At 38.6% G+C, this 11,188-nt stretch overlaps 1 protein-coding gene across 1 annotated transcript in view; it reads left to right on the top strand.

Moving 5' to 3' along the window:
- Positions 1-9,474: 9,474 nt before the first annotated feature.
- The window catches only part of Scn7a (sodium voltage-gated channel alpha subunit 7), an 84,059-nt gene continuing 82,345 nt past the window's right edge, over positions 9,475-11,188 (top strand). Inside the window, exon 1 of the mRNA XM_031370490.1 lies at positions 9,475-9,819. The gene's annotated coding sequence lies outside the window, so the exon portion shown is untranslated. The remainder of the gene's footprint in view (positions 9,820-11,188) is intronic.

The following is an 11,188-nucleotide window of genomic DNA, read 5'->3' as shown; positions in this document are numbered from 1 at the left end:
CCTTGACTGAGTCATTTATCATTAGTCTGGTGCGCCCAACGCTGTCTAACTGGAATTGATGTTGTAGATCTTTTACTGTTTCACTGGAAATGTCCTTAGGAATCAAGATATTTGTATTCTTTGCCTTGAGACTTTTAATAGAGAAATGGATTTCAGCTGATATTTTATCTAACCAAAAACAAAGTGGTAGGGAAGAAAGAAATAGGTCCAGTGAAATGGCTCAGAGGGAAAACACACTTGAGACCAAACTTGATGACAAGGATCCTCATCCCAGAAGCTGATGTAGGGAAAGAAAAGACTGACTCCAGCTAGCTGTCTTCTGGTCTGCCATTGTGGGCAAGGGTGTGTGTGCGTGTATGTGTGTGTGTGTGTGTGTGTGTGTGTGTGTGTGTGTGTGTATGCGTGTGCGTGTGCGTGTGCGTGTGTGTGTGTGTGCATGTGTGTGTGTGTGTGTGCATGTGTGTGTGTTTGTGTGTATGTGTATATGCACTCATGCAATGATAAATAAGTAAATTGAAATAAATATTTGAAAGACTAATCATTTTACAAAACTAATGAAAACCTACTACTATTCTGACCTATCTAAACTCATCACATGATAATTCTGAGTTATGTGAAAGAAATATTACATTCAGATGTTTTATTAGTAAGTACGTCCATTAGACATCAGTGATAGATGCCAAAGGACAAAGAATCAACAAGTTTGAGGAAGCCAAATTCTCTGGAATCCTGTGGCTATCCACAAACTCTGTTTGAGATCCACAAACTCTGCTGTTTTTCAGTTGCTCTTATGTTAGGAGATTATAGTGATGAAATCTGACTTGTGTACATGGTATAAACATATTAACAATTTCACACATACACAGGCAGTGAAAATATAACTTCCAGTAAGTAACAACAAGCTGCAACTTATCAATTATGTTTTCTATTTTATGTTTATCACTTGGAGTCCTCTGGGCCTCTCCCAAGCCTGTCTGCTAAGTACTTGCAGGTGGTCGTTGAACATGTAATTGAAACTGAAATGAACTGTGGTTAGGAGCATTTGGAACATGAACTTGAGACAGGCTAATAGCCTTTAGAGTCTGATTCCTACAATACGATTTTACTGTATTGTAAAATCAAGGAAGGCATGAAACAGCACAAAAAAAAACCCTATATGAGTAGAAATTCCATCTTTAAGTGTTTAACATCTTTTCTAAATTTAAATAGTTAATTTACATTTCTTCTAATTTTCTTTAGTGATTACTTTTATATTTAGAAGACTTTTAGAAACTCAAACTGAGATAACATGTTTACTGTTTATATAGCCCAGGGATTCCAAGAAACTGGAATTAATTTAAAATCCTTTTGACCTATGGTTAATGTTTCCCCACAACTATTATAAAGATACTCAAATCTATAGAATTAGCAGTAGGCTGACTTTCATATCTGAGAATCTGTGATCCAGGCTATTTATGTTATCCTCTTTGAGTGTCAGACTTTTCCAGTTTTACTCAACAACCAGGGCCACATTCCAGCAACTACAAAAGAAAGGGCAGGATCACAGACTGTGATAAGGTTTTCTTGAAGCAATGCCAAGGAACTCAAGTTTATAAATAGTGTTGTTTGCAGAATTCTATGTATATAAAAAGCATGATAAGAAAGCAACAATGTCTTTGTACGTAAAGACATTAACTACTGAAGTCTATTCTAGTGATATTTCAAACTACACCTGAAGAATCAATTAGCATTTGCAAATAAATCCACATGAATTTAGAAAAATTACAAATTATGGGATAGGAAATGTAGCTCAGTGTTATGATACTTGGCATAGCATGAAAGAGAACCTGGGTTCAACCTCCCACAGTCCAAATTAAAGGATAGACAAAATGCCAGCCCTCAGGAAGACATGCGTCTACAATATGATTTATAACTTATTCATCCTTAAAAGCTATTGTCCTGGTTTTGACAACAGTCCAAAAGCCATATGTATTCCTTATCATCCCTCAGCAAAGATAAAGAAAGGATGCTGACCAGGCAGAGCATCCACCCTACAGATGCATGTTGAAGAAATAGCTTCTTTCTTGTAGTGTTAACTGACCAAATAAACAATCGGGTATGTTTGTGAGTTACACTGTGGTGTTTTGACATCTGAATGCATTGTGAAAATAGTCACTAATTAGCACATCCATCATCTCACTGATTTTATTGTGTGTGTGGTGAGAATTTTGAAAATATGTTCTATGTAATTTTGACATTTGTAATATTTCCTTTACTTGATTAACAGGTAGTACATAGTGTCACAAAAGGTTATTCTCTCAGCATAATTAAAATATTTGTCCACTTGGCAGAATCTTCATCTCCCCTTTTCCCCCACTCCAGCTGCAATTCACCTTTCTAACGTCCATTTGGATGCTTCCACACAGAGATAAGATTATTAGAGCTCCTGCCTTTCTAGATGTGGCTTGGTTCCTATACCATTAAAAGCAGCCTTTCATGCTTTTGCAAATCACAGAATTCACATTTCTTATGGTCCTGTATTGTTCTAGTGTGTGCATATTCTGTTTCTTTACTCACTGATGTGTTGGTAGACCCTGTAGTTAAGGAATGAAAGTACAACTCTCTTTTTGATGTTGCAATTTCGATTTCTTTGGAATTTTACTGAAAAGTAATATTAGATCATATTATAATTCTACTTTTAGTTTTATGAGAATTTCCATACTCTTTCCCTCAATTCCAGCATGAACTTACATTCTGATCAACTATATAGACATGATCTGTTTTCTACATCTCTGTCAAGTATTTATCTTAGGTTGCGCTTTAGCTATACAAAACTTCACTGACAATTTAATTACATTTTTTAAACTATCTATAAATTTGTGGAACTGTAACAGGTGATGAATCTTTACCCAAATAATTACTCCTAATGGATATGCATGTAAACATTCACTGTTGTAAACTTTTTATTCAATTTATCATTAGAATTTATGTGTAAAACTGTGATTATCTCTTTACCATGTGATCAGCTATTCTGAAAGATGTACAAGAGAGGAGTGTGAATTTGCTGTTCCACTTAGGATCATCATGATCATTCTGCCTTTCCCCTTTTTCTTAGAGAACTTTTATAGGAAACATTTTACAACTTAGAAATACATGCTAAAATCGCTTTGCAACTAGTAAGCTGAAAGTTAGAGTCGTTTAATTCCTGTGGAGATAGAACAAAGACTACATTATTTTATCCTCCCTCCCCCTGTTGTTAGGCTATAGGTGTTAAGCCCCTAAACTAGTGACTTTTAACCCTCAGAATGAGAAAGAAAGTTTTAAGGACTCATTAAAAGTTACCATCAGGTTCCCCTCTCCCCCTATCTCATCCCCCCACCCCACCCACACTGTCCACTTTTCCTCCCAGGTCCCTCCCTCCCATTTGTGATAGCTTTCTTCTCTCTCCCAAGTGGGATTGAGGAATCCTCACTTGGGCACTTCAGCTTGTTGACCTTTTTGAGTTCTGTGGACTGTATCTTGGGTATTCTGTACTTTTTTGGGGGGGCAGGCTTATATCCAATTATTAGTGAATACATACCAGGCCTGTCCTTTTGGGTCTGAGTTACCTCACTCAGGATGATGTTTTCTAGTTCCATCCATTTGCCTGCAAAACTCAGGATATCCTCATTCTTAATAGCTGAGTAGTATTCCATAGTATAAATGAACCACAATTTCTGTATCCATTCTTCTGTCTTGGGACATCTGGGTTGTTTCCAGCTTCTGGCTATCACAAATAAGGCCGCTGTGAGCATAATGGAACACGTGCCCCTGTGGCATGGTGGGGCATCTTTTGGGTATATTCCCAAGAGTGGTATAGATGGGTCTTCAGGTAGATCTATTTCCAATTATCTGAGGAACCTCTAGGTTGATATCCAGAGTGGTTGTACCAGTTTTCAATCTCACCAGCAATGGAGGAGTGCTCCTCTTTCTCCACATTCTCTCCAACATGTGTTGTCACCTGAGGAAATTAGACATTCTGATTGGTGTAAGGTGGAATCTCAGGGTTGTTTTGATTAGCATTTCTCTGATCACTAAGGACTTGGAACATTTCTTCAGATGCTTCTCAGCCATTAGAGATTCTTCAGTTGTGAATTCTGGGTTTAGTTCTATACCCCACTTCTTGATTGGGTTGTTTGGCTTTTAGTGATTAACTTCTTGAGTTCTTTATATATTTTGGATATTATCCCTCTATCGGATGTGAGGTTAGTGAAGATTTTTTTCCCAATCTGTCGGTTACCAATTTGTCTTATTGATTATGTCCTTTGCCTTGCAAAAGCTTTCCAGTTTCATGAGGTCCCATCTATCAATTCCTGATCTTAGAACATAAAACATTAGAGTTCTGTTTAGGAAATTTCCCCCTGTGCTAATGAGTTCAAGGTTCTTCCTCATTTTCTCTTCTATTAGATTCAGTGTATCTGGTTTTATGTTGAGGTGTTTGAGCCACTTGGACTTGAGTTTTATACAAGGTGGCAAGCAACAGGCCCAAAGTGGTATCTAGCTCAAGGGGAGTTCCCAAGGCCTGACACTATTACTGAAGCTATGGAGCACTCACAATAAGGGTCCTATCATGACTGCCCTCTGAAAGATCCAACAAGCACCTGAAAGAATCAGATGCAGATATTTGCACCCAACCAATAGACAGAAGCAGCTGACCCCTGTTGTTGAATTAGAGAAGGCTGAAAGAAGCTGAGGAAGAGGATGACCCTGTAGGAGGACCAGCAGTCTCAATTAATCTGGACCCCTGAGATCTCTCAAGCACTGGACCACCAAAGAGACAGCATACACCAGCTGATATGAGGTCCCCAACACACATCCAGTGGAGGACTGCCAGGTCTGTGTTCATTCCAAAATTATGTACTTAACCCTCAAGAGACTGGAGGCCCCAGGGAGTTTAGTGGTCAGGTGGGGTGGGGCGTGGGGGCATCTACGTTGAGACAGGTGGGTGGGGAGGAGGTCTGGGATGCGGAAATACAGAGTTGGGGGAATGTGGAAAAGATCAGGTTGGGGAATAAAATATTGAGTGTAAAACAATAAATTAGTTAATAAAAAAGTTTTTAAAAGTTTTAAATGAAAAGGAAAGAAAAAAAAGTTACCGTCAACATTCAATATAGTTAGAACACTAGAACATCCAGAGATCATCTGTCTTAAAGTCCCAACAGAGTCCTACTCTGTGTCTCCTTTCAACTTGATCCAGGCCAGGAGGTTCCCGGTAAATACATACACATATACAACCTGCTAAAACCGTATATTCTTACTAGTGTGTGCGTGATTGCATACAAGGCTGACTTCTTCATATTTGACAGTTAATTAGGAGGATCACTCCTGGGGAAGACTACTTTTCCTGCTTTCAGAAGTTCATAGCTGTGGACAATTCTTTGTCAAAGGGTTGGGCCCCAGTAAGATTTTCTCCTCCCAAACAGAATGTCTATTGGAGTTGCCATTGTTCGGGATTGTCTAAGCATCCGTACTGTTGAGTTATCATAAATGTAGCTTCTCTGTTGGCTTTAGGATATTTGACTTCAGAGGACTTCTGATCCTCTGGATATTCTAATCTTCCCCAATTCCTTCTAGGATAATCCCTGAACTTTAGGTCCAAGAGCTGCCTTGTAGCTGTATTCACTGGGGATTGGAACCCCACAACCAGCCGTTCTCTTCATTTTAATGAGTTTTGGATTTCTGTAATAGTTTCTCTCTGCTCAAAAGAGATATTTTTCTCTGTGGGTATAAGGATAAACTTTTAGAGTACAGTTAGGAATTACACTGGTGTAGTAAAGTGTGGAACAAGTTCTCTTTTACCATCCATGACATCACTAGTCCTGAGTGGTTGACTAGGTTTCCAGTACCAGATACAGTTTCTCTCCTGGTGAAAGGGGCTTAAATTCAACTAGACAACTGTTGCTTCAAAGTCAGACATGAGTGCTCCACTGCACACCTAGGGATATCATAGCATACTGGTCATTGTGCTGGTTCACAAGCATCACAGCTGAGCAGGAGTGTTAGTTATTTCCTTCCTTTGTTAGCCTTCATAGAATCTTCTAATAAATATAAACACTTGTCTTCAGGGAGTAAGCTTTCAGGTAAGATCCAGCTCATACCCTCCAAGTTCTTTGTCCAAAATGCATGTTAACTTCACTCTCTGAGAAGAAACCAAGGGCAGCAGCAAAAGAGTGATTTTGAGTCTGTCTATCGGATGTGGTATGGAGAAGACACTCCTCTGTTAGGAACAAACCTTAGAATTCTTCTGTTGCGTCTCCACTGTACACGGATGTAAAGGTTGTTAAAAGTGGCAGTAAGAGTTTGGATGGAGAAGATACTACCAATCATAAAATAAATTATTTTAGATGTATTGTTAAGTTAAACATAAGTACATCATATTCTCATGATTTATATATATTCACTATATATATATATATATATATATATATATATATATATATATACACATATATTGTTAAGATAAACTTAACAGAAGACAGGTGAAGCCCAAGGTGTAGTTTTAAAAAAGGATGTACTTGTGTTTGGTAAAATTGTTTCTTATTTTACTGTGTTTATATTTATTCAGAGCTATGTAAATTCTGGGAAGGTTATATAGATAAAAATGAAGTCCAGATCCATCTGCATTCCTGATACTGATCTGTTGGCATTAGAATAAACATCCCCTGCTTACGCAGACTATAAGAAAAATAGTGCTCCGAGGTCAAGGAGCTGTTTAAAATAGTATGTTTTTCTTGATGAGGCAGGAGAATAGTAGGTGTATATCTTCTGTCATTTGAATATGTGTGGAAGACAAAAGAGCTTAGAAAATACAATAAGATGGTCATCACCATATTACATTATATATCAAATCATAGAAAATACAATAAGATGGTCATCACCATATTACATTATATATCAAATCATATTACATTATGGACAAGACTAAACAAAGTCCAAAACAAGATGTGTAAAGCAGGGTCCACCTTCCACACATCTTTCTGCTGAGAAATGCAGACAGTTTAGTTTACTCCTTGAAACATAATGATTGTAAGAATATTTCAGCAAATTCCATTATCTAGCAGTGTTATCGTGATATTTGTTTTTAGAATAATTTAAATGTACTGTTTCAAAATCAAACTTTCTACCTTGAGATGTAAACCCAGTCCAAAGGCTCCCCTCTGCACTTCACTTTTCAGATCATGAGTTTGCAGCTGTCTGTTTCTCATACACTAAAACTGTAAATTGTAAAATTGTTCTTGTTTGTGCTTCTTTCAAATAACTTATTGCATGCTTGAGATATCGAGTAGGTACTGCTTAAGAATGTCATACAAATTTAAATTTGGCCAAGTTCACAGCTTATTGCCTCCCCTCCAATTTCTAAGTTTCCTACCTCCAACCATTTTCCCTCCAAATTTTGTATGCCCCTTTGTTGTTGTTGTTAACCTCCTAGGTCCATTTAGCATTGCTAATGTGTTTTTCCCCCAATTTCTAGCAGTCACCAACAGCTTCTCAGATAGAGGTAGGATATTTGAGCTCTGCCCTCACCCATGCCTGGATTGTGTTTGCCTTGCTCTGATACCTGTCTTGGGCATGCAGCCACAGTGCTGAGCCTTCTTGTGTGCCACATCTGTTCATGCCTTAGTATGAAATCCTGGTTCTTGTACTTCTTTCCTTCTTTCCATAATGATTCCTGAGCCTTGGGAGGAGAGGATGTGATATATCCTTTTGAGAAATTTCCATATCCTTTGTGTTGACCAATTGTTAGCTGCAGTACACATCTATTTAATGAATAAAGAAACTTCTTTGAATAGGGTTGTGAAATGCACTAATTTATGTTTAAAAAGATAAGAACTTAGAGTGAAGTGTATTACTTTGCTCATTCAGCATAATAAAGCAAAAAGTTTCTTTCATAGTGTCTATGATCTAGCTGGGTACTACGAGGTTTATGTTCTGTCTTGTGGAGTGGGCTTTATGTTCAATCAGCAAGTGATTAGAGATTCTAATAACATTTGTAGCACAATGCAATAGTGAGTATATCTTGTCAGGTCTGGAGGTTTTATATAGCACTATATAAAACCCTCTAGCACTATGAAAGCTAACCACTAGGGAAAAAAATTTCCAGGTGAATGTTAGGTTTATTTCTCCATTCTATGACTCAAGTATATGGTGTCTTCAGGAACAGGGTCTACAACAATTTCTTACGGGCAACCAAGAGGAATAGTAATAGCGTATAATGTTGGGAATGATGTCTGTGAGACTTGATGGACAACTTAAAAATTGGTAACCCATAGCTGGCATTCTGAATTAGGAAAGCATATGGTGCCTGGGGAATGCAATTTCCCCCATCATAAGATAACTCCATTTAAACCACTTTCAAAGACAAACACACACACACACACACACACACACACACACGTGCAAACACACACATACAGACACATGTGCATACACACACACACAGCTATAGTAATTTTCCCATATGGTATTTGCCTAGCTTTGAGAATATTTTACAAAATTATCTTTTGAGTTTACTTTATGTTTGGATATACTAAAAGATACATAGAATTGTGTTGGAAAGCACAGCAAGAGAAAGTTTTCTACACTAGGAGATGTATTTGTAATAACACTACAAAACGTGGGCTGGAAATCCATGTACCATCTTTGAGAAAGAAATCAAGTGGATGTTTGACATTGCAAAATTGTTACTTTTACTTTTAGGTACAACAAGAGTATTAGGTCAAATTCTGTAAAATATTTTTTATTCATGGACATATGCTGATTTTTAATGAATCATATTTTTTAATAAAATCTGGACAAAATAGCATTATACAATGAATGGTCTATGTTTCCAAACCTGTTTCCAAACCTCTGCTCCATATCAGAAAAAAACAAGTCATAACAAAACAAAAAACTAGAACATGTTCCCTACACCCCTCAGAACACACTTTAGACGTAGAACACGACAGCTTTTTAAAAGAACAATAACAGTCTCCTCTGTGCCTCACTCATATTCCAATAGCCAGAGTAGGACACAAATATTCAATGGTTTTAGTCTTCCGATAAAATATATGCTAGCAGTTGCACACCTGCACAGAAGAGCATCCACTGCAATGACCAGTTTCCCATCCTGAAGGTTGACAGTCCAGGCTGACATTTAGCCCCATGTGTTCTGCTGGGCAGCCAGACCAGTGCAGGGGAAGCTTCCTGCAGATCAGAACCCTGCGTTTACCATCCTCCTCTTAATATACTTCCCTCTGCTTTTTCTACACACTCAGTGGCATACAAACACACAATTTAGCTTCACTCTGCTTTTGCTCTTCTCCCAGGTTTTGGACCCTTCATGCCTCGGCCCAGCTCTCTCCCTCTCTCTTCACAAAATCCTAGCCCCCCTTGACTGACTGGCTCCTTCCCAGGCAGCAGGAGGAGGCGAAGCCACTGCTGAAGCTGTTATTGCCTCTGCAGCTGGGTCTCTGTCAATATCAGCCGCCCACGCTTATCTAGCTTCTAGAGTCACAGACTGGCCTGGAGATGAGGGTGGGGGAGTGGCCAAGAGAAGGGAAGCAGGAAGGCAAAGGAAACAAAAACAGCTACAAGGCTTGCAGTGCATCTGTCTGTAGGTGGGCTCTGGGTCTGTGACTGTGGAGCTAGCCAGGTGGCTGAGTGTCTTGCTGGCATCGGCGGTGGACAGCAAGCACAGTACCACAACCTCCGAGGCAGAGATCTGAGAGAAGAAGGACAAGCCCGGGAGAGCAAAGGGCTCTCATGAGCCTTGCTTCCGGGGTTCTTGCTGGAGTTTTAGTGAAGACTATCACTTGGCAGCAAGTAAGTGCATTTTTTTTTCTTTTAGTGACAATCCCAGGATGGGGATAGCTCATGGTTGTACCCTGCTTTTCAGTCCCATCCCACCAGCCCCACCCTGTGCACAATCCTTGGGAAATGTTTGAGAACCAAGAACAGTAATATCTAGACCTAAACTGACAGTTGCAAGGTGGGTGTTTGCTTAGCAAATGTGTTTAATTGTATCACCCAGGTAAGCTGAAACCAAGAGATAATCTTACTGGAGAATTTCTAGAACTCCCTGGAAAGTGATGGTCAGAAGTAGGAGGTTATGCGAGTTGAACTATACTATTAAGGAAGTCAGACTCTGTATTTTGGATAATTTTGTGCATTCAAGAGTAGAACTTTTGATGTGACAATCTCAGTATTAAAGCAGATGAAGAATGCTATTGGAAATGATGTGTTTATTTTGAACAGCTTGGAATTTGACATTGTTTGGTTTGGCATAGTTTATGTTTTATTTGTTGTATTATGTGATGTCTCAAGCACATTCTTTCTAGATGTCTGCTTCCTTTTAGAATTGATGATGCTATTCTGGTTGTGTTACTCCAACACTTACAAAATTGCCAGAACAGTAGATGTCTCATTTGATGGACTTATTCAATGTGCCATGTGGATTTTGGTCAGGAAAAAATCTGAAATAAAAGTGTGAAAGTATTGTGCTGGGCATTTGGAGAGAATATAAGCCCAGCAGAGGGACCTGCTGTGGAGTGCTCAGAATTCTGGCATCTTGTCTCCCATGACTGGCCTTTAGGTGCTATTATCAGCTGCTACTTTTACAAGTAGCACAGACAAGACCCACACAGACAAGACCCACACAGACAAGACCCTTCTTCCTCTTCTCTGGGCTTCCTTCACTCCCTTTATGGTTACCTTCCTGCTTCATACTCTAAGTAAGACTTGGACAAGTTATTGGGCTATCTACTAATTAAACTAGAATCCCAGTCATAAAGTTTGGGGAATTTAGAATTATAATACTTTATTTGCATTTGGTGTAACAATATGAATTATTAATACTTAACATCATCATAATTTCTTCTCCTGATTTTTTAAAATGATATATAACCAATCCCTGATAAGGACTAATAGAGACAATGTGAATTGTTTTATGAAAGCAATCATTTGTGTAACTATTGGTTTTTCTTTCTTCACCAGTGTGACTCCCATTTGAAGGGTAGCACGCATATGGGAAGATGGGGTATTTAGACAAACCGTTCTGGAATTAGGAGAGTAAGAGAAAGTCAGTTATGTCCCTCACCATACATACCCTTGAAGGGGTATTATAACCTGTTACAGTCCATCCTTCTAAATAGTGTATCACTCATATTATAACTCTCTTGGGTATTCTGTAAAT

Source organism: Mastomys coucha, unplaced genomic scaffold (genome assembly GCF_008632895.1).
Source record: "Mastomys coucha isolate ucsf_1 unplaced genomic scaffold, UCSF_Mcou_1 pScaffold15, whole genome shotgun sequence".
NCBI classification, from domain to species: domain Eukaryota; kingdom Metazoa; phylum Chordata; class Mammalia; order Rodentia; family Muridae; genus Mastomys; species Mastomys coucha.
The sequence above is the reverse complement of the archived record's forward strand: the minus strand, read 5'-3'. Positions and strand labels throughout refer to the sequence as shown.